Genomic DNA, 23,485 nt, shown 5'->3' with positions numbered 1-23,485 from the left:
CTATTCTTAATCACCTTTTAACAAAGACTATGATCATGTTTTGAGATTAAGTGCCTGATCTTAACCTTGGGCAAAGCATTTTACTGCCTCAATTTCTTCATTAAGGGCCTCAGTGTCCTCATTTATCAAGTAAAGGAGTTGGATTTACATAATTTCTAAGACTTCTTCCTTCCTTCCTTGCTTCAAAACTGTGTGTTCTTTAAAGCACTAAGCAATTACCTCCCACTGCTGGCCTACATATATGCAGTCAAAGTTTATCACCGGTTTCTAGGCTTTGCTAGAGGTCTGAAATTGCGTAAAAAGAGTTGACCCAGTGTCTTTATGAACTTGTTAGTTCTCAAGTAAGCTAGGATAACCACTCCCTCTCAATAAAGAATGTTTTAGCTCTTTTATCGATAATAATATATTTTCCTGACCAAACGAATATGGATCCAACACTCCTAAACGTAATTCCTCTCCCGCTTCTAACACTTAAGCAAGCACTGTCATCATTATCATTGATAACTTTTATTACACAATTGCTATCTGTTGAGCCCTTATATTTTCTTGTTTGCATGACTTATTGCCAATTTAACTTCCACAACACCCCATACACTTTTTTGATATGATGAGACTAAGGCTGAAAGAAGTTAAGCAAGTTATCCAAGGTCACGGAATTACCAAGTGGCAGAGTTAGATCTTGACTAGGTGTATTTGAACTGAAAGTTTCTTAACAACTACATTAGATGACTTCTTAATAACAATACTAAGTAGTAGTAGTATTGAAAATAGTATTATTTTAGCCAACCTTTATTGAGTGCTTGCTATATGCCAAGTACTCTGCTGACTTATTCATATCTGAATTCTCATAATCTATAGCTTAAACTCTATTATAACCTCCATTTTATAAATGAAAAAAATTGAAGCTTGTTAATTTTAAGTGTGTCTTTTTTTTTTCTTTTCTTTTCTTTTTTTTTTTGAGACAGGGTCTCACCCTGTTATCCAGCCTGGAGTACAGTGGCATGGTCCCGGCTCACTGCAATCTCTGCCCTCTGCCTCCCAGACTCAAGCATCCTCCCACCTCGGCCTCCCAACTAGCTAGGACTACAGGGGTGCACCAACATGCCTGGCTAAGTTTTGTCTATTTTTTGGTATAAGCAAGGTTTCATCATGTTGCCCAGGCTTCAAACTAACAGGCTCAAGTCATACACCCGCCTCAGTCTCCCAAAGTGCTGGGATTACAGGCATGAGCCACTGAGCCTGGCCTAAGTGTGTCTTGACTAAAATTATTCAGCTCCACTAGTGGAGCTGGACTGTGAACCTCAGCAGTATGTAAACCACAGTGTTTTCACCTGCCATGCCTTATTGCCTCCTGTCTCCTTATAGTGATGATATTGAAGGAAAAATCTTGACTCTGCTTTAATTTATGGACAAAGTAATTTGTTTGCATATTTAAAAGCTGTATAAGTAACAAAGTACTTATGGCACTCCCCCACAACTGATTCTGCCCATGAGTGTGCCACCACTCCACGCCTGAGAACCACTCACACAGAGACTAATGAGTACAAATAGAGGGAAAGAATGTGTAGGTAAGAAAAGCCATGGTATGAAGCCGGTTACAGTGGCTCATGCCTGTAATCCTACCACTTTGGAAGGCTGAGGTGGGCGGATCACTTGAGGCCAGGAGTTTGAGATCAGGCTGGCCAACATGGTGAAACCCCTTCTCTACTAAAAATAAAACCAGATGTGGTGGTATGCCCCTATAGTCCCAGCTATTCTGAAGGTCGAAGTATAAGAATCACTTGAGCACAGGAGGTGGAGGTTGTAGTGAGCCAAGATCGTGCCACTGCACTCCAGCCTGGGTGACAGAGCGAAACTGTCTCAAAAAGAAAAAGAAAAAAAGAAAATCTTTGGTATGAACACACACTCCCCTTTTTCTTTCTTTCTTTCTTTTTTTTTTTTTTTGTGTGTGTGTGAAGACCATAATAACCTTTTTAATTAATTAATTTGTTTATTTTTAAGCTACTTCTGAATAACATAACAACCTTTATTATTTTCCTGCTAGAGCTACAGAATTTCTGATCCTATTTCTATTAGGGTGGCGGTGATTATGGGAAACCACTTTATATATTCCTTTTAAACATAACTTACTATCTTTTTTTTTTTTTTTTTTTTTTGTGATGGAGTCTTGCTCTGTCGCCCAGGCTGGCGTGCAGTGGCACAATTTCGGCTCACTGCAACCTTCGCCTCCCAGGTTCAAGCAAGTCTCTGCCTCAGCCTCCCAAGTGGCTGGGATTACAGGTGTCTGCCAGTAGGCCCGGCTAATTTTTGTATTTTTAGTAGAGATGGGGTTTCACCATTTTGGCCAGGCTGGTCCTGAACTCCTGACCTCGTGATCCACCCGCCTCAGCCTCCCAAAATACTGGGATTACAGGCATGAGCTACTGCATCTGGCCCTTAAACATAACTTTCCATGTTGTATAGACATTAGTTTACAATTTATGGGTTTTTTGGGAAAAAAAATACAGCCCTTTTAAAATCTGAATCAGTCTTATAAATGAACTAGATGCCTATTAGATTTAATAAGAAAAAAGTATAAATCTAAGCAATTAATTATTAAGCACCTAACAGCCAAATACAGCACCTGTGGGCAGAGAGGCCCTCTCCTTTGAGGAGGTGAAAACTAATTGCAATAGCAGACATGCTGAGAAGTCACACTGGGAGGCATGGAGTGCACACAGCAGTTGTCATTTTCCATTTGCTGAGCCACATTAAAAGGAAAGGTAGAGATCTAAGGAAAAAGTATTTAAAACACCTTGGGAAATTTATTTAATAACCAAGCATGAAAAAAAGATGGGTGATAATGAAAGCCAGTAAGAAAAGTGGTAAGGGGATATTTAATCTGGGTTTCAGGAACTCTGAGCCTTGAGGCTTTTAATCTCTGAAAGGTCACAGGTGTAGCACACAGTAGGTGCTCAAACATCATTAAAATAACCAGCTAATGGATGAATGGATGGATGGCTTTTTCCCCTAAGTTTAACAAAAGAGGAAGTTTGATATTTGTAAATATTATTGAAGATAGTACCTATTATAGACTAAATGTTTATGTTACCCCCAAACTCAGATGTTGAATCCCTAGCCCTCAGTGTGATGGTCTTTGAAGATGGGGCCTGTGGAAGATATTTAGGATTAGATGAGGTTATCAGGGTGGGGCCCTGCTCTGATGGAAGTAGGGCCATTATAAGAAGAGACACAAGAGAGTTTGTTCTGTCTCTTACTCTACGCATACAAACTGAGGAAGAGCCATGTGAGGACACAGCAAGTCAGATGGAGAGCCCATGCCAGGAACTGAATGGGCCAGCACCTTGATCTTGTATTTCTCAGTCTCCAGAACTGTTAGAAATTAATTTCTCAGCCTGGCCAACATGGCGAAACCCCATCTCCACTAAAAGTACAAAAATTAGCTGGGCACAGTGGTGGGCGCCTGTAATCCCAGCTACTCAGGAGGCTGAGGCAGGAGAATTGCTTGAACCTGGGAGGCAGAGATTGCAGTGAGCTGAGATAGCACCACTGCACTCCAGCCTGGGCAACAAGAGTGAGACTCTGTCTCAAAAAAAAAAAAAAAAAATTAATTTCTGTTGTTTAAACCACTCAGCCTGTGGTATTTTGTTATGGCAGCCCACACAGGCTAAGATCATACCTATACCTAAGTCTTCATATATCTTTAAAGCTTGTGCTACTTGGGTACACATACAATTATAGAATAGTACATAGATTATATATTGCAAATATATGTACATATAAATATTGGTCATTTTAATTTCTAAAAAAATAGTTACTTTTGACTGTAAAGTAACTTACCAATTGAATGAAAATTGTACTATTTCCTATGACTTAGAGGACTACATCCAAGAAGCAGTTGGTATTCAAATCATGGGGCCATACCTAGGGCCCCTCAGTTAAGATGGTGCTATAATAGCCAACCTGTAAGCAGCATATCAAGGGAGGAATCCAGGTCTCTTGAGTATAGGCGGGGCACAAACCCATACTTCATAGTGCACTTTCATTTGTCTCTCTCTTTATTTCTTCCTTGGGACACATAATGATAGAAAACTAATCAGAGGCTAGTGGCCACGACCTGGGGTGTGCTAGATGCAATATCGGGGAGCCGTAAGGGCTTTCAGTGGAGATTCAAAGTCCTCGGGGACTGTTTCTGGGGACAGGGCCTTGCTGGCAACTTCAGAGCTGGATTTCTCTCTCATAGTAAATACAAATCAACCCTAAGCATCGGATAGACAGAGTGCTAATTAAATCCCTAGTTATGAGAGCTCTTGCTTTATGCGTGGGAACAGGAGCAGTTCCTTCCCTGGGTTTACATGGCCAAGAGCTGATAGCTTTTAAAAAATTTGTCATAAAGATGAATATCTCGCTGAGAGCATGGTATGATAAGAGTACCAAAATCCTAGAGACAAGGTTAGAGCTCATCTCTGATTCTTATAAACTATGATTCTTAGAATGTTGTTATAGTTTACTGAGACTTTTTGCTTCTCTGCAAAATGGGGCTAATAATGGAGCTAATAATTTCTGCTCTACCTGCCTTAGCAGGTTAATCTCAGAAACAAGTGAGGAACATTTGGGCATGAGAAAACCTTTCAGGAATATAATTATAATTCTTTACACCAGTAGTTGGCAAACTCTGGCCCACAGGTCAAATCTGTCTCACTGCGTGTTTTTGTATGGTCTACAAGCTAAGAATAGGTTTCACATTTTTAAATGGTTGAGAAGAAGGATATATTATGATGTGAAAATTATATAAAATTCAAATTTCAGTGTCCAAATGAATGAGTATAAATGTTCACTTGTTTACATATTATCTATAGCTTATCTTATATCTTACCACCACCATGTTAAAGTTGAGTATGGCCCATAAAATATTTTCAGTCTTGCCCTTCAGAGAAAATATTTGTCAACCCCTGCTTTATATAAGTGTGTAAATCTAGGTTTTCCAGAGAAATAGAACCAGCAGGAGATATACGTTAGACTGTTCTTGCATTGCTATAAAAAGTACGTGAGGCTGGGTAATTTATAAAGAAAAGAGGTTTAATTGGGTCACAGTTCTGCAGGTTTTACAGGAAGCATGGTGCTGATATGTCTGCTCAGCTTCTCATGAAGCCTCAGGGAGCTTTCAATCATGGAAGAAGGCAAAGGGAGAACAGGCACACCGCATGGCAAAGGCAGGAGCAAGTGAGAGGGTGTGAGGAGGTGCCACACACTTTTAAATGACCAGGTCTTGTGAGAACTTGCTATCTCGAAGGCAGCACCAAACCATGAGGGATCCACCCCCATGACCTAAACACCTCCCACCAGGCCCCACCTCCAGCACTGGGGAATCACAATTCAACATGAGATTTGAATGGGGATGAATACCCAAACTATATCAAGGTATATCTCTATATATCCCAGTATAGGATACACACACACACACACACACACACACACACACACACACACACATATGAGGAGAGAGAGAGATTATGGGAACTGGTTCATGCTATTATGGAGGCCAAGAAGTCTCATGATCTGCCATTTCTTAGCTGGTGGTATAATTTAGTCCAGGACTGAAGGCCCAAGAACCAAGAGCGCAGATGTCCAAGGGCTGAAGATAGATGTACCAATTCAGAAAGAGAATCAATCTTTCCTCCACCTTTTTGTGCTATTTGGGCCCTCAGTGAATTGGGTGATGCCTACTCATATTGGTGAGGACAGATCTTCTTTACTCAGTCATCCAAGTAAATGTTTCTGTCTCCCAAGGCTTGTTCAATAGGTTCATGAATAACCATCATGGGCCCCAGTGATAGAGCAAGTATATTCATAGGCTTACCATCATGGACTTTGCTTCTGTCCTTGGGGAAGAGGTGCTACTGTCGCTGGCTATCGCCACTTCTGAGCGACCAACTTGTTCTCAGTGTTAACTAATCCTGGGGTTTGAATATGCAACCATATTCCCTAGGCACCCAGCCAGTCCTCAGTAACACTGGACTCCTACTGCAAGCGGGAAGGCAGCAGTCCATCCTCTCTGGAACAAATCTATGCCCTGGGCTCAGAGTTGCCATCCCTGTTCACCATGCTTCATGGTTCTGCCCTCATGATCTGTAGAAGCAACGGATGCCGAGGACACCAACAGGCGTCCCACCAACCTGGTTCTGGCCAAAGAACTGACTGTTCTCTGAAAGAAGTAAGGCAATAAATGGAATTTATAGGACTTGCTCCTCATCATGCGAAGCTGCTGGCCTTACAGAACAGTAATGACAACTCACATTTATACACTGGGCACTCCTCTAAGAACTTCCCATGTGACAACTTATTTAACCCTTAAAACAGCCTTTTGAGATAATTACCATAATTATATTAATTTCTAAGAAGAGGACACTAAAGCAAGTATGGTTAATAGACTGACTCTTGTCACTCAGTAAGTAAGTGGGGTCTGAGACTTGAACCCAGACAGTTCGGCTCCAGAGCCTGTGCTCGTAACTGCTACTACTCATAACCACTACTACCCATAACCACACTGCCTACAACAGAGGAATGGAACTGCCCTTCAAAGCAACCGTTATAGTGTCTTATTAGAAAGAAAGGCAGGTGAGTTACAGTGTGGTTCTAGGGGGTGAAGTTTAGTTTTTGAACAAGTTGTCAATTCCTGGTGCCATTTCTGCCATAGCAAGAATATACTCATCTGTGGATCAAGAGGGTGGAAGCTGGAGTTATGACCCATTTCCATGTGGGAGGTTTTGCTTATGTTCTCCATAACTCAGGGCTCCACTGATAGACAGCATTTAGAATCAAAGGAGGAATCATCACGGGGAATAAAGTAATGGCTCCACTGAATTAGCAGCTGAATTATTGGCCCATTTTAGACTTCTCATGACAGTGGTGAAAAAGGGGAGCTCTGGAATAGATCAGGCTGCTTGAGCTCAACTATTTCAAGGCAATATATTAGTTAGGGTGCAACTGACTTTAAGTAACGATGCCAGCAATACATTTAAAAATAACCCAATCATAACAACCTAAATCATTGAGGTCTGGAGGAAGGCAGTCCACAGGTGGATTCAGTGGCTCAAAGATATCATCCAGGCCAGGCGCGGTGGCTCACGCCTGTAATCCCAGCACGTCGGGAGGCCGAGGCAGGTGGATCACAAGGTCAGGAGTTCAAGACCAGCCTGATCAATATGGTGAAACCCCACCTCTACTAAAAAATACAAAAATTAGCTAGGCATGGTGGTGTGTACTGTACTCCCAGTTACTCAGGAGGCTGACGCAGGACAATCACTTGAACCCAGGAGGCGGAGGTTGTGGTGAGCTGAGATTGTGCTACTGCACTCCAGTCTGGGTGACAGAGTGAGACTCCATCTCAAAAAAAAAAAAAAAAAAAAAATCATCCAAGAACCAGGTTCTTCCTAGCACCCTCCTTCCTTGACTGCTTGGTGATGCCTCTGCTAACAGTGCCAAGATGGCTGCCACAGAACCTGAAATGAGTGAATGTGTGAGTGAAGCAAAGAACTGGGGACAGTGGAGAATCTATTTCAGTGACTGGTTCCTGCAGTTTCCAGGCCAACAGTTCCCTGTGGCAGCATCAACCTTCCAGCGCTGGTGGTGGTGCCGCCAGGATGTCCACGACTCAGCTGTGCAGCAGTCTTCTCACCAGGTAGTCCCATTGGTGTGATTTTGGTTGTGGCTCTCACTTCCTCACCTCCATTTGTTCCTAGTCATTTTCTGACCCTGATTCTCTAAGCCCTCCCAGTGAGTCAGTGAGCTACCTGGGATCTCTTTGGTTCTCTTTTCCCTGCTTATATAAGCAAGAATCAATTTCTGATGTTGTAGCTAAGAAATCTGATGGATAACATGGCTGTTTAATTGATGTGTTGAAAGTGAGGTTTGCTTTCTTTTCGGTGTTTAAAAAATTTTTAAAAATTATTTATTGATGTATTTTTTTTTATAGATGGGGGTCTTGCTATGTTGGCCAGGTTGGTCTTGAACTCCTGGCCTCAAGTGATCCTCCCACTTTGGCCTCCCAAAGTTCTGGGATTACAGGCATGAACCACTATACCCTGCCTCTTTTTGGTGTTTTCATTGGGTTTCAAAAGATTGCCAGAGGGCAAATACACCTTTACTAGAATGTAGGCTTTACCAAGTCTCTAGTTCATTTTAATGGCTTCCTGTCAGTGAAATTCAGGCCGCAAAAGTCCTGAAAAATATTTTGGGAAAGAGGCATACCTGCTTTCCCATTTATTGAGGACTATGAGCCGGGTACTATGAAAAGTAATTTAATATGTATTTAATTCTCATTGTGTTATCTACATTTTACAGATAAGGAAGCTGGTATGTGGATCAGTAACATAGGGTACAATAGCAAATGACCCTGTGCTACTCGACTGCAAGGGCCTGGGATCTTTCCAGTGTACTAGATCATTATTTTCATTTACTTACATTCTCAGAAATTAAAGCAACAGATTGTGCCCTTCCAAAGTCTCCATAATACTGCTCAGCCAACTGAAGTTGAAGTTGATATCAAAGACATCTATCTTGGAATCTATTCACAGGATTTTGTCTATCCAAAGGACCATAAAGACATTGATCACTTTTTAATGTATGGTAAGGTCAGTGGCACAAACCCTGAGGTTACCTTTAAAGTGTGGCTTGGAGTTACCTAAGCTGGAACTGCCTTGCGCTGGACTTGTTTATCATGCTGGATCACCCATATACCCCATTTAAGAGAAACTTCACACCTCCATCCAGTCCCTATAGCTGAAGCAGGCATGTTTTATACTAATTTCCATAATTAATGAGCAAGGAACTACTTGCCTGAAGGTCATCAATTTATCGACTGGCCTGTGGCTTATGCAGCCTGTCTTAGAAAGATGGGTTATTCAGATAGGTCTTATCTAAGTTAGGAATTGGGAAACTGAGAAAGAGAGGGTGTTAGCAGTAGAGGTGAAGGTAAAAGGATGCTTTGATGTAAAATTGATTCAAAAGTCACATGAAAGCTAATGCTAGGAGGACGTAAAGTTTATGCTCTCTGAAACAGAGGGTGAGGAAGCTGTTTGGTGGAGAGAAGAGGATGCAAAACATGGGCAGAGAGACATAGTGATATTCTGAGAGAGGGAGGAAAAACAGCAAAGGGAGGGAGAGAACGACCTGGGGCTTCCTGGATTTTCTGAATTTTCCAGGAAACTTTAGTGGATCCCTGTTCCTTAAACCCACTATACTTTTTGAAACTCTCTTTCTCATCAACCTTTAAAAAGGAAACTTGTGAACTAATTTGTGTTTCATCTTTTTAGTTTTCCCTCATTCTTCCTCCTGTGACCTAACTAATCCAACAACTAGAACCAAGAGAAAAGTGAAATAGAAAGCAAGTCTGGATAATCCACAAACATAAAAACCAGACACTGAAGGGTAAAACTTGATTATTTTGTGCTAAACCCGAGGTTTTTATAACCCCTCTGCTCCCCTCTGTGGATAAAGGCAGAATTGAGAGGATTTTTCATTCTATAAAATCCAAAAGCAGAAGCAAAATGAAATTCTTTTCTATGATTTTTTTTCATGACTATGAAATGAAAACATCAGTGTACTTCCTGATAAAAAATGTGCTTTTTTTTTTTCCTGATTCAACAGCCTCCCCCTCTTAAGTCTAAGGTGTTCTAAACACACACCTGGATCTCACCTCTAAAATGCCAGGCAGATGGTTTGAGTGGGAAAAGCCAGACGGGGCAGTCGTGTTTGCATAGGTTAGCTAAAAGACTAACACCCCTACTTCACACCAAAGCAAAGAAAGGGAAGACCTCCCTCCCTTTGTGGCCCAATGATAATCATCCCCTATAGCAGCTGAAGAGTTGATGGAGGCTCTGAGAAGAGTTTCGTCTCAGGCTGTTTGGCTTTCAAAGCTCCTTCCACCAACCTGCAGAGAAGGGTCTCCCGGATTCCTCTGTTTTTATCTCCTATTTGCTATTTTCCCTTGCTCAGCATTGCACTGAATATAGGTTAGTAATGAAGAAACTGTGGTGCAAAGCTTAAGCCTCTGGACTCTATAGAGACAAACCTCTAGGGTTCAAACCTTGCCTGCGCCACTTACAAATAGATTGATCTCTCTGAGCTTCAGTTTCCTCATCTGTAAAACCACGGATATTATTACTTTCTACCTGTAGGACTAAGCGGGGTACTATTTGTAAGGGGTCCGGGATAATGTCTAGTACATAGTGCACTATAGTAAGTACTTGCAAAATCAACAAATCTGCTCCAAGGAAAGGAGACTCCTCCACAAAAGAAGACCCAGGCTGGTGGAAATAGAGCTTTCTTTGAAAAGAAATGAATTGTGCTTCTTGCTATAGTGATTTGTTTTCTTTGCAGTAAATTTCCATTTCATAATTAATCTATACTATGCCACTGAATATTCTAAAGTAAGAGGTATTTCAAATAATAGGTAATGTGGTTTTGGAAAAAAGAAAAATTAAAACCAGAAATGTACTGTTTAAATATAGTTTAATTAACTGGCAATTTTGGGCATGGAAATCAGCAAAAATAAAAGAGAATGAAAGAGTTCAAGGTAGTTGTGCCAAAAGACCTGGGCTGAATTCCAGCTCTGCAGCCTTTTAACTATTTTACCTCTGGCAAGGCCCTTACTGCCCCGCTGAGCTTCAGTATCTGCAAAACGGGGACACTTGTACCTATCTCCCAAGGAGGTCCTGAGGATGAAGTAAGATAACCTGGTACAGTAGGGGCTACAGGCTATGCATTCAATGACTCAACAAATGTTAGAATTTACATTTGAAAACAGTTTCCACCAAGCTCCTACACAGAGTCCTTCAGAGTTTGGCTGAGGACCCAACAAGTTCTTTAGGCACACTTCTACCAAGCTGGGTCATCTGGTTTCCCACAACTGGCTGAGATGATGGGCAGTTCAAGAACACTGCAAGGAAAAACACACCGACTAGCAAGTGATAAAGGGGACAGGACTAAAAGAGACAATAATTATGTAAAGAAAGAGAAGGTAGAACATTTTGTAAAAATAAGACAAAACAAATCCACAGTTTAATAGTTTGGGGTCTTTTAGTGTAGACCATGCTCTCCTCTGAAGGACTACTACATCACAGCCCGGTGCAATGATTGGCATTCACATGATCCCAAGTCTGTTGGGCACTAAGATATCATTCAGACTCAAGTCTGAAAGATCCTGGTAGGGTGGAATGTGCTTGCACCCCAGGAGAAAGGGGCTTGGAGGAAAGCACCAGAATACGTCAGGTTATTTGGAAATGAACTTCAAGAAGACTAGGAGCGAAAGAGAGGCTGCTTGAGGTCCCAGCTTCTTACAAGATCTTCAGAGATTTGAAGGGCCTGGAAGGATACGGTTGTACTGACTATATAGAGGAAGAAACATTTGCAAGCTAGCTGAGGTGTGCTCCTAGCTCCTGGAGGACAAGTTGAAACTGTTTCCCTTTGAAGAGGAAAAGAAGGTAAGTAATAGAAAGGGCTAGGTAGAAACATTTTTATTAACAATGTTTAGATTTTATTTGTTGAACAGATGCACTGTGGTGCACTGAAGGTACTAAACTCAGCTCAACTCCTGAACAGATCAGACCACCTTCTTGCAGGGACATGCAGTACAGAAGGTAGGCAGCCCCTCAGCATGGGGGATTCAGAGCTTGGCTGTGGAAGCCAGGTGCCTGGGTTCAAACTCAACTCTGACTCTTACTGTTTGCATGACCCCCAGCTTAATCTAACTTAATCTCTTCTATCTAAAAGAAACACCTTATAGCATTGTTGTGAGGATAATTGTGTTAATACACATGAGGCACTTAGAAGACTGCCTGGCACACTGCAGTATTTCCACCAGTGTTAGCTATTGTCAAATACATTCCTCACATCTGTTTTATCTTCTTGCGCTTCTAGGATTAGACGATTGGGTTGCCTCAAGTCCACTCACTACAAACAATGCTGTGATGAATACTTTCATGCATTCATTTAATATGCATTTTATACAGGCTGCGCGCAGTAGCTCACACCTGTAATCTCAGCACTTTGGGAGGCTGAGGAGGGTGGATTACTTGAGTTTGAGACCAGCCTGGCCAACATGGTGAAACCGTACCTCTACTAAAAAGACAAAAATTAGCTGGGCATGGTGGTGGGTGTCTGTAATCCCAGCTACTTGGGAGGCTGAGGCAGGAGAATTGCTTGAACCTGGGAGGCAGAGGTTGCAGTGAGCTGAGATGGCGCCATTGCACTCCAGCCTGAGCAACAGAGTGAGACTCTGTGTCAAAAAAAAAAAAAAGGACATTTTATTCAGCGCTTAATATTTGCTGGACAATGTTTCTTTCAGTCCTGTGCAAGAGTTTACCCAAGGCTTATGCCCAGGAATGGGTTGTTTACTCACCATAGACTGGCTATCTGCTCACAAATTTACACGTGTGCTAGCAGCTCTTGTTTCCCCAAATGTTTATCAACACTCAGTGTTATCAGACTTTAAAATTTTTGCCAATCTAGGCTGGGCATGGTAGCTCATGCCTATAATCCTAGCACTTTGGGAGGCTGAGGAAGACTTGATTTTAGGAGTTTGAGACCAGCCTAGCCAACATGGAGAAACACCATCTCTACTAAAAATATAAAAATTAGCTGGGCGTAGTGGTGCACACATATAATTACAGCTACTCAGGAGGCTGAGGCACAAGAATTGCTTGAGCCTGGGAGGTGGAGATTGCAGGGAGCCAAGAATGCATCACCGTACTCCAGCCTCGGTGACAGACCAAGACTCTGTCTCAAAAAAAAAAAAAATTGGGAATCTGATTGGTGAAAAGTAGTATCTCAATTCTCAAGTCTGTTGAAAGATTGAGCATGTCTTCATATCATTAGTTATTCCAATATCCTCATCCAAGAAATGCCAATATGTCTATTTTATTGCTTATATGTTATTTTTCTATGGAATTTCCTGACTTCTTGTTGTTGTTGATTTAAAGTTGTTTTGTGTATATCTTAGATATATAGCACTTGCTAGTGTTAGATATTGGGATTTTGGGAATATCTTTTCCCAATTTACCACCTTTTTACTTTAATTAATTAATTAATTTTCTGTTTGTGACTTTGGAGATGCCACAAGAGGCTTTTTGTTTTGTTTTGCTTTTTGGTAGAGATAGAGTCTTGCCATATTGCCCAGGCTCATCTCAAACACCTGACCTCAAGCAGTCCTCCCATCTTGGCCTCCCAAAGCACTGAGATTACAGGCATGAGATACCATGTCCAGCCCACTTTATCACTTTTTATTATCAATGTTTAGATTTTTTTTATTTAACAGAAATCCTGTGATGCACTGAAGGTACCAAACTCAGTTAAACACCTGACCAGATTGATTTAACTCTCCTTATTGATAAAAAGAAGCATACCTATTTTTGGACATAAATGTTATTTATTGCAGTCTCCACTGCTCTTCTACATACAATGTCTAGCATTCTTTCAAAAATTATAAGACAGAATAATCAAGGGGAAGACATAAAACAATCAAAGATCTGATTCAGATATGACTCAGATGTTTAAACTATCAGGCAGGAACTTTAAATAACTATGAGTAGCATGCTAGAGCAAGAAGTGTTGAGAGATTTCAGCAGAGAGATGGAAACCATAATTAAGAGTCAAAAATTGGCTGGGCACAGTGGCTCATGCCTGTAATCCCAGCACTTTGGGAGGCTGATGTGGGTGGATCACCTGAGGTCAGGAGTTCGAGACCAGCCTGGCCAACATGGTGAAACCCCGTCTCTACTAAAAATACAAAAAATTAGCCAGGTGTGGTGGCACATGCCTGTAATCCCAGCTACTCAGGAGGCTGAGGCAGGAGAGTCGCTTGAACCTGGGAGGTAGAGGTTGTAGTGAGCTGAGATCACGTTGTTGTACTCCAGCCTGGGCAATAAGAGTGAGGCTCCATCTCAAATAAATAAATAAAGTTACACACTCTATTTTCATTCTTCTGGTTATTTTCCTAAATCCTTGAGACCTTTGCTTATGTTTGTTTTTTTCTGTCTTGATTTTTGTTGTTGTCCGTTTGGTTTGATAGTTTGGGCAATTCATCACTCTCTTTCCCTTTTTGGCATCTCTGGAGCTGAGATTGAGGGTAAGAAATAAAGTTTACCACTTCATCAGATATAGGAAAACTTGCCTCCCATGTCTCACCTGTAATATTCAGGTAGGGAATGCTTTGAAGAAAGCAGTCTTCAGTGAAAACCTCAGGAAAATACCACAAGGCTTAATTAAATGGAGAATCTACGTGGTTTTTTAGTAAAAGGATTATTTGGGTTTTTGTTCAAGTAGAATACTTCATTCTCTGGTAGTGCTACAAAGTGAAATATTGCCTAAATTTATAATATTATCAGGGCCAGGTGTGGTGGCTCACACCTGTAATCCCAGCACTTTGGGAGGCCGAGGCAGGTGGATCACAAGGTCAGGAGATCGAGACCATCGTGGCTAACACAGTGAGACCCCGTCTCTACTAAAAATACAAAAAATTAGCCGGGTGTGGTGGTGGGCGCCTGTGGTCCCAGCTACTCGGGAGGCTGAGGCAGGAGAATGGCGTGAACCTGGGAGGCAGAGCTTAGCTTGCAGTGAGCCAAGATTGCACCACTGCACTCCAGCCTAGACAGCAGAGCAAGACTCTGTCTCAAAAAAAAAAAAAAAAAAAAGAAAAAAAAATATATATATATAAAATCAGGCAGCAGATTAGGAAAAAAAAAAGAAAAGTTTATCTTCTAATGATTGCTATTTGTCCAATAATTAGACATATTTTTTCTTAGTAGTATCAAAGTCATATATTATTTATTATGTGCAATATATATCCTACATATATCCTAAAATATCCAGGTTCAGATCAGATATTTTTATATTTACTGAACTCTGGTTCTACTGCAATTTTTATACAACACACATATCCCTTTGCTCATTCATTCACGGTTTTGATATCCTAGATTAGTTATCTTTATATTCTAGCTGTAATATAGGAATTAAAGAATATTTGCAAAAAGTAGCTGGGAACAGTGGCTCATACTTGTAATCCCAGCACTTTGGGAGGCTGAGGCAGGAGGATTGTGTAAGCCAGGAGTTGGAGACCAGTCTGGGCAACATAGGGATACCTCGTCTCTATAAAAAATTTAAAAATTAGCTGGGGATGGTGGCAAGTGCCAGTATTTCCAGCTTCTAGGGAGGCTGAGGCAGGAGGATTGCTTGAGCCCAGGAGTTGAGGCTGCAATGAACCATGATGGAGCCACTGCACTGTATTCTGGGTGACAGAGTGAGACCCTGTCTCAAACTTTAAAAAGTGGCAAAAAGGAAAGTGAGGATTTTGCACATTAGCCCATGGGTTTTTTAAGGACTTTTACAAATACTTGAGATCTGAAAAAAAAAAAAAGTCTCTAAAACAACCAAAGCAAATTAGGTATTTGATATGCTGTAGGATAGCGTAGTGGGGCTCCAAAGAAAATGTGCTTAGAACCTATGCAAGTCTCCTGGGGAAATGATCTCCTATCTACATTGTTCTTAGCCTACAGCTTGAGCTAACTGGGAGTATTGGCTGATACAGCACAATGCAGAATGGCAGAGAATTAGAAAGCTTAATGCTGAAAGCTATAGTGGAGACTCTCTATCCACGTTTTCAAACTGTGCCTCAGATGCAAAAGGAAGACAGAGGCAGTAGATTGCTGGTCCAATCCTTATAACTTCCTGTCATTACTGGTATCAGAGAAGCTCTACTTGGATCTATTTGAAGTACTGGGATTCTCTGTAGTTTTGTTTGAAAAATGAGTTCACAGCTTAATGTTAGAAAACCACTGATCTATTCTAACTTCTCATTTTAGTAAAGAGTGCTCTGAGGTTCAAATAATTTAAATAAATAAATTACCCAAGGTCTCCCAACTAGCTAGTAAAGCCAGATTTCCAGAATCCCATCCCAGTTCAAGACTATTTCTTCATGCAGAGACTGAGCTGTCCCGATCTCATGTTGACAGGTGTTGCTGCTATCTTGGGAGGCATTTGGGTTTTGCTAGAGCAGTTGAAGTATAGTTTCATCACCTGTTCCCATGTGCTGTTTTTCAGGCCAAGGCCACATTCTGGAACTTGGAGGATATCTTTTTGAAGGGCTCAGAGGGCATCTGTGATGCTAACTAGGGGAATAAAAATCATTTTATCTCATTTTTATTACATGGGTTACCCTCCAACTTCCACCCCTTAACAGAAAGGGGTGTTCTCTTCTCTTAAGGGGTGGAACTTCCTGTTTCAACTTCCTGTTTCCCAATGAGGAAAATAAAAATATCTAAAAAGAAACCTAATAAGCAAAAAATACAACAAAACCAGAAAGTATATACAGGAGTAAAAGAGTTTATTTATGATGGCAGAATAACTAATGACCAAATATAATTTTATTAATCAACCATAAAGGCTGTAACTGCACTGTCTGATATGGTAGCCACTACCCACTTGGGACTACTGCACACACGAAAGATGGCTGGTCCAAATTGATGTCATAGAAGCATACAATGCACACCAGAATTACGACTTAATATGAAAAAATAAAATAATATAAACGCTCTCAATAATTATTCTTTTTTGTTTGTTTGAGATGGAATCTTGCTCTTGTTGCCCAGGCTTGAGTACAATGGCACCATCTCGGCTCTCTGCAACCTCTGCCTCCTGGGTTCAAGTGATTCTTCTGCCTCAGTCTCCTGAGTAGCTGGGATTACAGGAACCTGCCACCACGCCTGGCTAATTTTTTGTATTTTTAGTAGAGATGGGGTTTCACCATGTTGGCTAGGCTGGTCTTGAACTCCTAACCTCAGGTGATCCACCCGCCTCAGCCTCCCAAAGTGCTGGGATTATAGGTGTGAGCCACTGCGCCCACCCTCAATAATTATTCATTTTATTGATTCATGTTGAAATGACAGTATTTTGAACATACAGAATTAAACAAGCCATATTACTAAAATTAATTTCACTTGCTTTTTTGTTTTTACTAGAAAAATTTCAATTACATGCTTAAATATAATGCTTATATTATATTTCTGTTGGACAGCACTGGTCTGAGAGTAACTAATATATGTCCATAACAACTGAGCTGAGAAGGCCGGGGCTCATTACAGAAACAGCTTCCTACCTGCCTGGCCACAGACTAAGGTCTCCTTCAAAGAGCAGCTCCAGGCTCCGCACTCAGGCTTTCAATGAAGGCCAGACACTTATGTACCTTCAGGGAGTGGTCATTACAGTTATTTCCTTAAGCGTAACTTGACTTTTACCTGGGGTTATGCAGTTTGGCTGGTTTTCAGGGTTATTAAATAACAGCTTAATGAGAAAACACCATTCAAATTGATTTTCAAGTTCCAGTTCTGTGGAGTGGAAGTAGAAAAACACAACACTCCCTGCAGTGAATTTCTACTGCCTCTAGACAAACAGAACTAGATCTTATAAGACCCAAAACAAATTAAAGGGTGTTGCTCAGAACTTTGCCAAATAGAAATCTCTGAAAGTTTTATTTCCTGACATCTCTAAAACAGATTTTTAATCAGGTAAAGACTTAATTTATGTTTAGTTTCACTGGAGACCCCTTTCGAAAGAGATGCTGCTATGGTTTGTTCTGTGTCCCCACCCAAGTCTCATGTCGAATTGTGATCTCTACATGTTGAAGGTGGGGCGTGGGAGGTGACTGGATCATGGGGATGGTTTTTAACAGTTCAGTACCATCCCCCTAGTGCTGTCTCACGACAGAATTCTCATGAGATCTGGTGGCATTTAACAGTGTGTGGCCCCTCCCCATTTGCTCCTTCTCTCTCTCCTGCTCCACCATGGGAAAATGTGCCTCATTACCCTCTGTCTTCCTGATTGTTTGTTTCCTGAGGCCTCCCAGTTATATTTCCTGTTAAGCCTGCAGAACTGTGAGTCAATTAAACCTGTTTTCTTTATAAATTACCCAGTCTCAGGTAGTTCTTTACAGGTGCCTGAGAGGAAACAAAGTTGAAGTTGGCTTACGATATACTTTCTCTCCCTTCTAAAACTCAAGTTTTGGATCTAGGAGAAATATGAGGCATTATACCGACAGTTGAAGTTTGATTAGCATTGAAAATTGCTAGAGCTCTGAAGGCAAAAAAAAAAAAAAAAAAAGTAGTTATTAGAATTCTAAAAAACAAACAAAGCCAATACCCCAAACAAACAAACACATGTTGGTTTGAGGAGGCAGTGAGATAGAAATTCACATTTGCAATAGACCTGCAGTAGGCTCAGTAATGGGCCTCGAAGCCATACATAACTTAATCCCTGGAACCTGTGAGTACACAGCCACACAAGGGGCCTTGCGGATGTGTTAAATTAAGGATCCTGATAGCAGGAGATGAGCATGGCTTATTCAGGTGGGCCCTAAATGTAATTGCATAATCAAAAGGAAGCAGAAAGAGATTTGACCACACAAGTGGAGAAAGCACACACAGAGAAGGTAATGGGACCGCAGAAGCAGAGAGCGGAGTGAAGTAACATAAGCCAAGAAATGCTGGCAGCCCCAGAAGCTGGAAGAGGCAGGGAAGAATTCTCCCCTGGAGCTTCCAGGAGGAACCATTCCTGCAGACCCCTTGATTTTTGCCCTGTAAGACTCATTTCAAACCTCTGACTTCTAGAACTGTAAGAAGAGTAAACGTCTGTTGTTTTTAGCCACAACATTTGTGGCGACTTGTTACATATAGCAGCAATAGGAAATGAATACAGGAGCCCAATGACTTACTTGGCAAAATTAATCTACAGGCTGAATACTTTTTTCCTTCACGTTAATTTGTATAGACTTAAAGCATAGAAAAAAGAAATCTCTAAGACAAAGTTCTTGGGAGAACACGTCAGAGAAAATGTTCCAATCTGCATTTGCTCCTTTACTTTTGCTTATTTTTTATACCATTCTCTAGCCTTCCCATTCCTTTCTTTCCTCTTTCCTTCCCTTTCCCTCCACCTTTAGCTAAGTAATCTTTCAGATGCAACTTTAGATTTACTTTTATGTCTGGCTTGCCAAACCTCCGTAATGTTAACACAAACATTCCAGTTTCCCTTTAAGATACATATGGTGTGACAGTCAATATTATCAGCTCTGCTTTATTGTAAATATTCATTTATTCAATAAATAGGATTTACCAACTATGTCCTAGGCCCTGTGCTAGATTCTGGGCAAACAATAGTGAACAAAGTAGATGTTGTCCCTGCCTTTATTTACAGATTAGTAAAGGAGATAGACTAAAGTAAGTAAATAAATAAATGCATGAAATTACCAACTGTGGTTAAATGCTCTGACAGGCACAAAGAGAGTGCAACAACAGGGAATAACAGAGCTGGCCTCTCTTGGGCAGTGGCATTTGTGTTGTAAAGATGCTCTCCTTGTAAAGAGCAAGATGGGGGTGGAGAGAGCATCCCACATGGAGGGACCAGAGACCGGCAGGGAAAGAACTTACCAGTCAAGAAACTGCAACAAATCCCATCTGGGCAGAGCACAGGAGAGGGGAGGAGCTGTGGGACAAGATGAAGTGAGAGAGGCAGGCAGGGGACAGATGACACAGGGATTTAAGGAATATCTCTGTTCCCTTCTCTCTTAGTGAACAGACTGAAATGTCAGGAACTAGGAAGCCTCTAGCAAGAAATATGCTAATAATTGAATCTTTGCCGGTAGAGGTGCACTCCTTAAAGTTTGCAAAGTTTACCTCGATATCCTCTACCCTTTAAGAAGTCCTTTAAACCACTATCAATTAACATTTTGGTGAGAATTAGTTTTCTGGACTCTTTTTATGTATTCAACATTCATTGCATGCCCTCTTTGTGCCAGACAACCGTTTGGGGTGCTATATGTGTTCTGGGTGTTGAGGATTGGCACGCCCCATCTCTCCTCTCATGGAGCCCAGGTATGGTAAAGTGCTATGAGGTAAAATGACAGGGAGCCAATAAAAGTGTGTCACAGGTTCTGGCCTGACCTGAGCAAAGGAAGAAGGCTTCAAGGCAGAAGTAGCACTTACGCAGGGAAGTGAATGATGCCAGGCTGGTTAACAGGTTGGTGTGGGTATAGAGGGAGAAGGAAGAGGGGTATTCCAGGAAGAAAGGGTCCTATAGGTTCAGCATACTAGAGAAGCTTCAAGAAGTCCAATGCACTACCCCTGGAGTGGGGAGAGTGAAGGAGAGAATGGAGGAAAGGGAACCTGAGGGGTAACTGCAGTGGAGTGCAGGATTTTGGAGGTGCTGGTAAATGCATTTGGACTCTAGGAACAGAGAAAGTGTTAACAGGTTATAAGCAGATGAGTGATAGGATCAAGTCTGCATTAAAAAAAACAAAAACAAAAAAACAAAAAAACAATCACAGGCCGGGCGCGGTGGCTCACACCTGTAATCCCAGCACTTTGGGAGGCCGAGGTGGGTGGATCATGTGATCAGGTGATCAAGACCATCCTGGCTAACATGGTGAAACGCGATCTCTACTAAAAATACAAAAAATTACCCAGACGTGGCACGTGCCTGTAGTCCCAGCAACTTGGGAGGCTGAAACAGGAGAACTGCTTGAACCTGGGAGGTGGAGGTTGCAGTGAGCTGAGACCATGCCACTGCACTCCAGACTGGGCGACAGAGTGAGTCTCCGTCTCAAAAAAAAAATCATTACATATTGGTGTGGAGAAGGGGACTGGAGGTAAAGAAGAATGAACTTGAGAGAACATTCAGGAGATGATTACTGACATCTAGGCAAGAGACGATGGTGGCTTAGAAGAGAATGATGGCAGTGGAGATTCCTAATTGCAGAACCTACTTGATCTTTGCATCTATGCTTATTCACAATTCAGGTTAAATATAAAGTATTTAGCAATGGTATTTCGTATTATTCACATATTGGGTATGATTTTCATTCCTTTTCAAGAAGCAGAATTTTATTTTTTATATAAGTGAAGCTAATTTCAACTTCAAGCCCCCATTCTTCTGGAAGCTGAACATTTGCTTTTAGTCAATTTGAGGTCTCTCCATTCCTTCCTCAGTATTACAGCTTAATTAGAAGAGGGAAGTCTGTTTGGATCTTGTACAAGGTGGGTGTGGGTGGATACTCTGGTCTCCTTGCTCGTGCATCTACTCTGGAATCCACTGACACACCCTTGGTCCCATGGAGCCTATGATTTACTCAGACTTCTGCTGTACTCTTTTTGTCCCATCTTGATACTTTTTCAGGTCCACTGATCCCTACACCGTGTCTCGACTATTCTCTAAATGCTTAGAAAATGTCCTAATTCTTCTAAAACAATCTGGCTGTGGGTAACATCTGAGGCTGTCTCAGCCCTGCTACATCAACATGCCAAGTATACCTGTTCTTCTCTAGAACCCGGCTGGTGTGCAGGACCAATAGTTTCTTACTGGATCTTGGGAACAGATTCAAGAGATATTTAGAAGGAAAAAAAGGATTATCTTTGATGATTCATATATATCAGAGGTGAAGTTTCAGGAATGAGTCCCCCCCCGCCTTTTTTTTTGTATGGGGAACAGGATGCTATCTTTTAATGAGACAGGAACCTTGGAAGAGGAGCAGGTGTAGTGCATGGGCTGGAGTCATAAGGTCACTTTTGAACACAATATGTGTGAGATATCCAAAAAGAGAGACTGAGGAAGTAGTTGGCATTGAGGACAGGGATCTGAAGCTTGGATGAGAAGTCTGGGGTTGAGAATACACAGGTTTTTTTTTGGTTTGTTTGTTTGTTTTGTTTTGTTTTGTTTTGTGTTGTTTTCAGTGTAAAATCGGGGGTAATGGAAGCCATGGGACAGACATCATGGGATTCCCTGGAGAAAGAGAATATAGAACAAAATGAGAAAAGGGATTGAGGAAATATCTCTGAGTAATATTTAAGGATTGGCTAGGAGATGGAAAACCTGCAAAATAATCATGGAGGTAAGAGGAAAACAAGGAGAATGTCATGAAACAAAAGCTACAGAAGTGAGTGCTTCCAGAGCGTAGGGGTAGTTAACAGTGTTAAATGCCAATGCCAAGAAGTCAAGTAAGATGAAAACTGAAAAGTATCCTTTGGATTTAGAAGTTACTGGTTATCTCAGAAAAAGCAGTTCCAAGGTATGAAAGAGGCAAAAGCCAAGTCGAAGAGTCTACTTTGAACATGTGGGGCATTCACAGAAACTTCAGAAATCATGCCTTTCTAGGAGAAGTAAACTGGCCCTGTAGTAAAGGTTACTCTAAATTCACTCCAACAAAGCTTAAGAACAAGTTTCCAAAGACTCAAGCTAATGCACAAGTAAATTAGTTGCCTGCTAGAAAAAACTCTACCACCCCTTAAGACAACAAATTCCAATGCTCAATAAAAAAATTTCAGTATCCAATAAGAAACTTACAGTATCCAATAAGAAATTACTATATATGAGAAGAAGTAGGAAATTGAGACCTATAACCAGGAGAAAAATTAGTCAATAGAAACAAATCCAGAAATGAAGAGATGATAGAACAGCAGATGAGGGGACAAGGACTTAAAGTTAGTTATTGTAAATATGTTCATGTATTTAAAGGAAAATGAATATAATGAGCAGTGGAAGCTATTAAAAAAATACTACAAGCAATCATATCAAAGTTCTTTTTTCATAAGACTCCCCCTCCAACCAATGCTATAACCAGCCCTCTCGCCTCTTTTCTGTAAAGTATTTTGTTTCATGTAACTTTGTACTTTTGGTTCTCTGTATGCAAGTATTTTAAAATTTTCTTGGGGAACATATCATATATATTCCTAAAGAAAGAATATATATTCTCTTGAAAGGTGCCAGAGAAGTAGGGAGGTAGGTATGATTGTGATTGAACTCCAGATGCCCCTCTGTCCTAAACAGCCACTGTTTGTAGGAAGTTTGAGACTTCCTGGTCTCCTACAGAGCAGCTGGCTGGGGCTCAAGGGACACACCTTGGTGTTTCAGGTCCATCTGTCTGATTGGCCCATCTGACCCTGAGGTGTAATAATCCTGAGCCTCACTGAAGCAGGTTGTCATAACTCCTTTTTTCCTCTTTTAAACCCTTCCTTGGGAGCTTTAAGGGCACCTTTTAAGGTACCCTTAAAATTAAAAGAGAAATATATATATATATTTTTAAAAGAGAAATATTAATGAAAAGGAAAACATTAAACTTCAATAACTCATATGAAATATTTGTGAAAATCTTTATCACAGCTAAGTTGGGCTTAAGTCAAATCAAACAATTTAGGATTAAAGGAGAAGGGCTGAGTCTTCTCTCCTTGCTGTGTATCTGCATCAAGGAGGTATAAGTTTTTCCTAAAGATATTCATCCCATTAACATTGATCTCAAAGATGAATTTGCAAATTTGAAATCTCTCATATTGTCAGCTTTTCTAAATATGTTCATATGGTGGAGAACTCATGAGGCTTATATTACTTTAGTCCATGGATCACTTTATAAACACTACTAAGCTTAAACTTTAAAATTATAAATTATTGGACA

General features: G+C 41.0%; 1 long non-coding RNA gene across 1 annotated transcript in view; it reads right to left on the bottom strand.

Moving 5' to 3' along the window:
• LOC123567486 (uncharacterized) overlaps positions 1-23,485 on the bottom strand; it is a 45,139-nt gene that overhangs the window by 8,993 nt on the left and 12,661 nt on the right. The window lies entirely within an intron of this gene.

This window comes from Macaca fascicularis, chromosome 1 (assembly GCF_037993035.2).
Source record: "Macaca fascicularis isolate 582-1 chromosome 1, T2T-MFA8v1.1".
Taxonomy (NCBI): Eukaryota; Metazoa; Chordata; class Mammalia; order Primates; family Cercopithecidae; genus Macaca; species Macaca fascicularis.
Note: the sequence above shows the minus strand (reverse complement) of the source record. Positions and strands in the feature narration are given on the sequence as shown.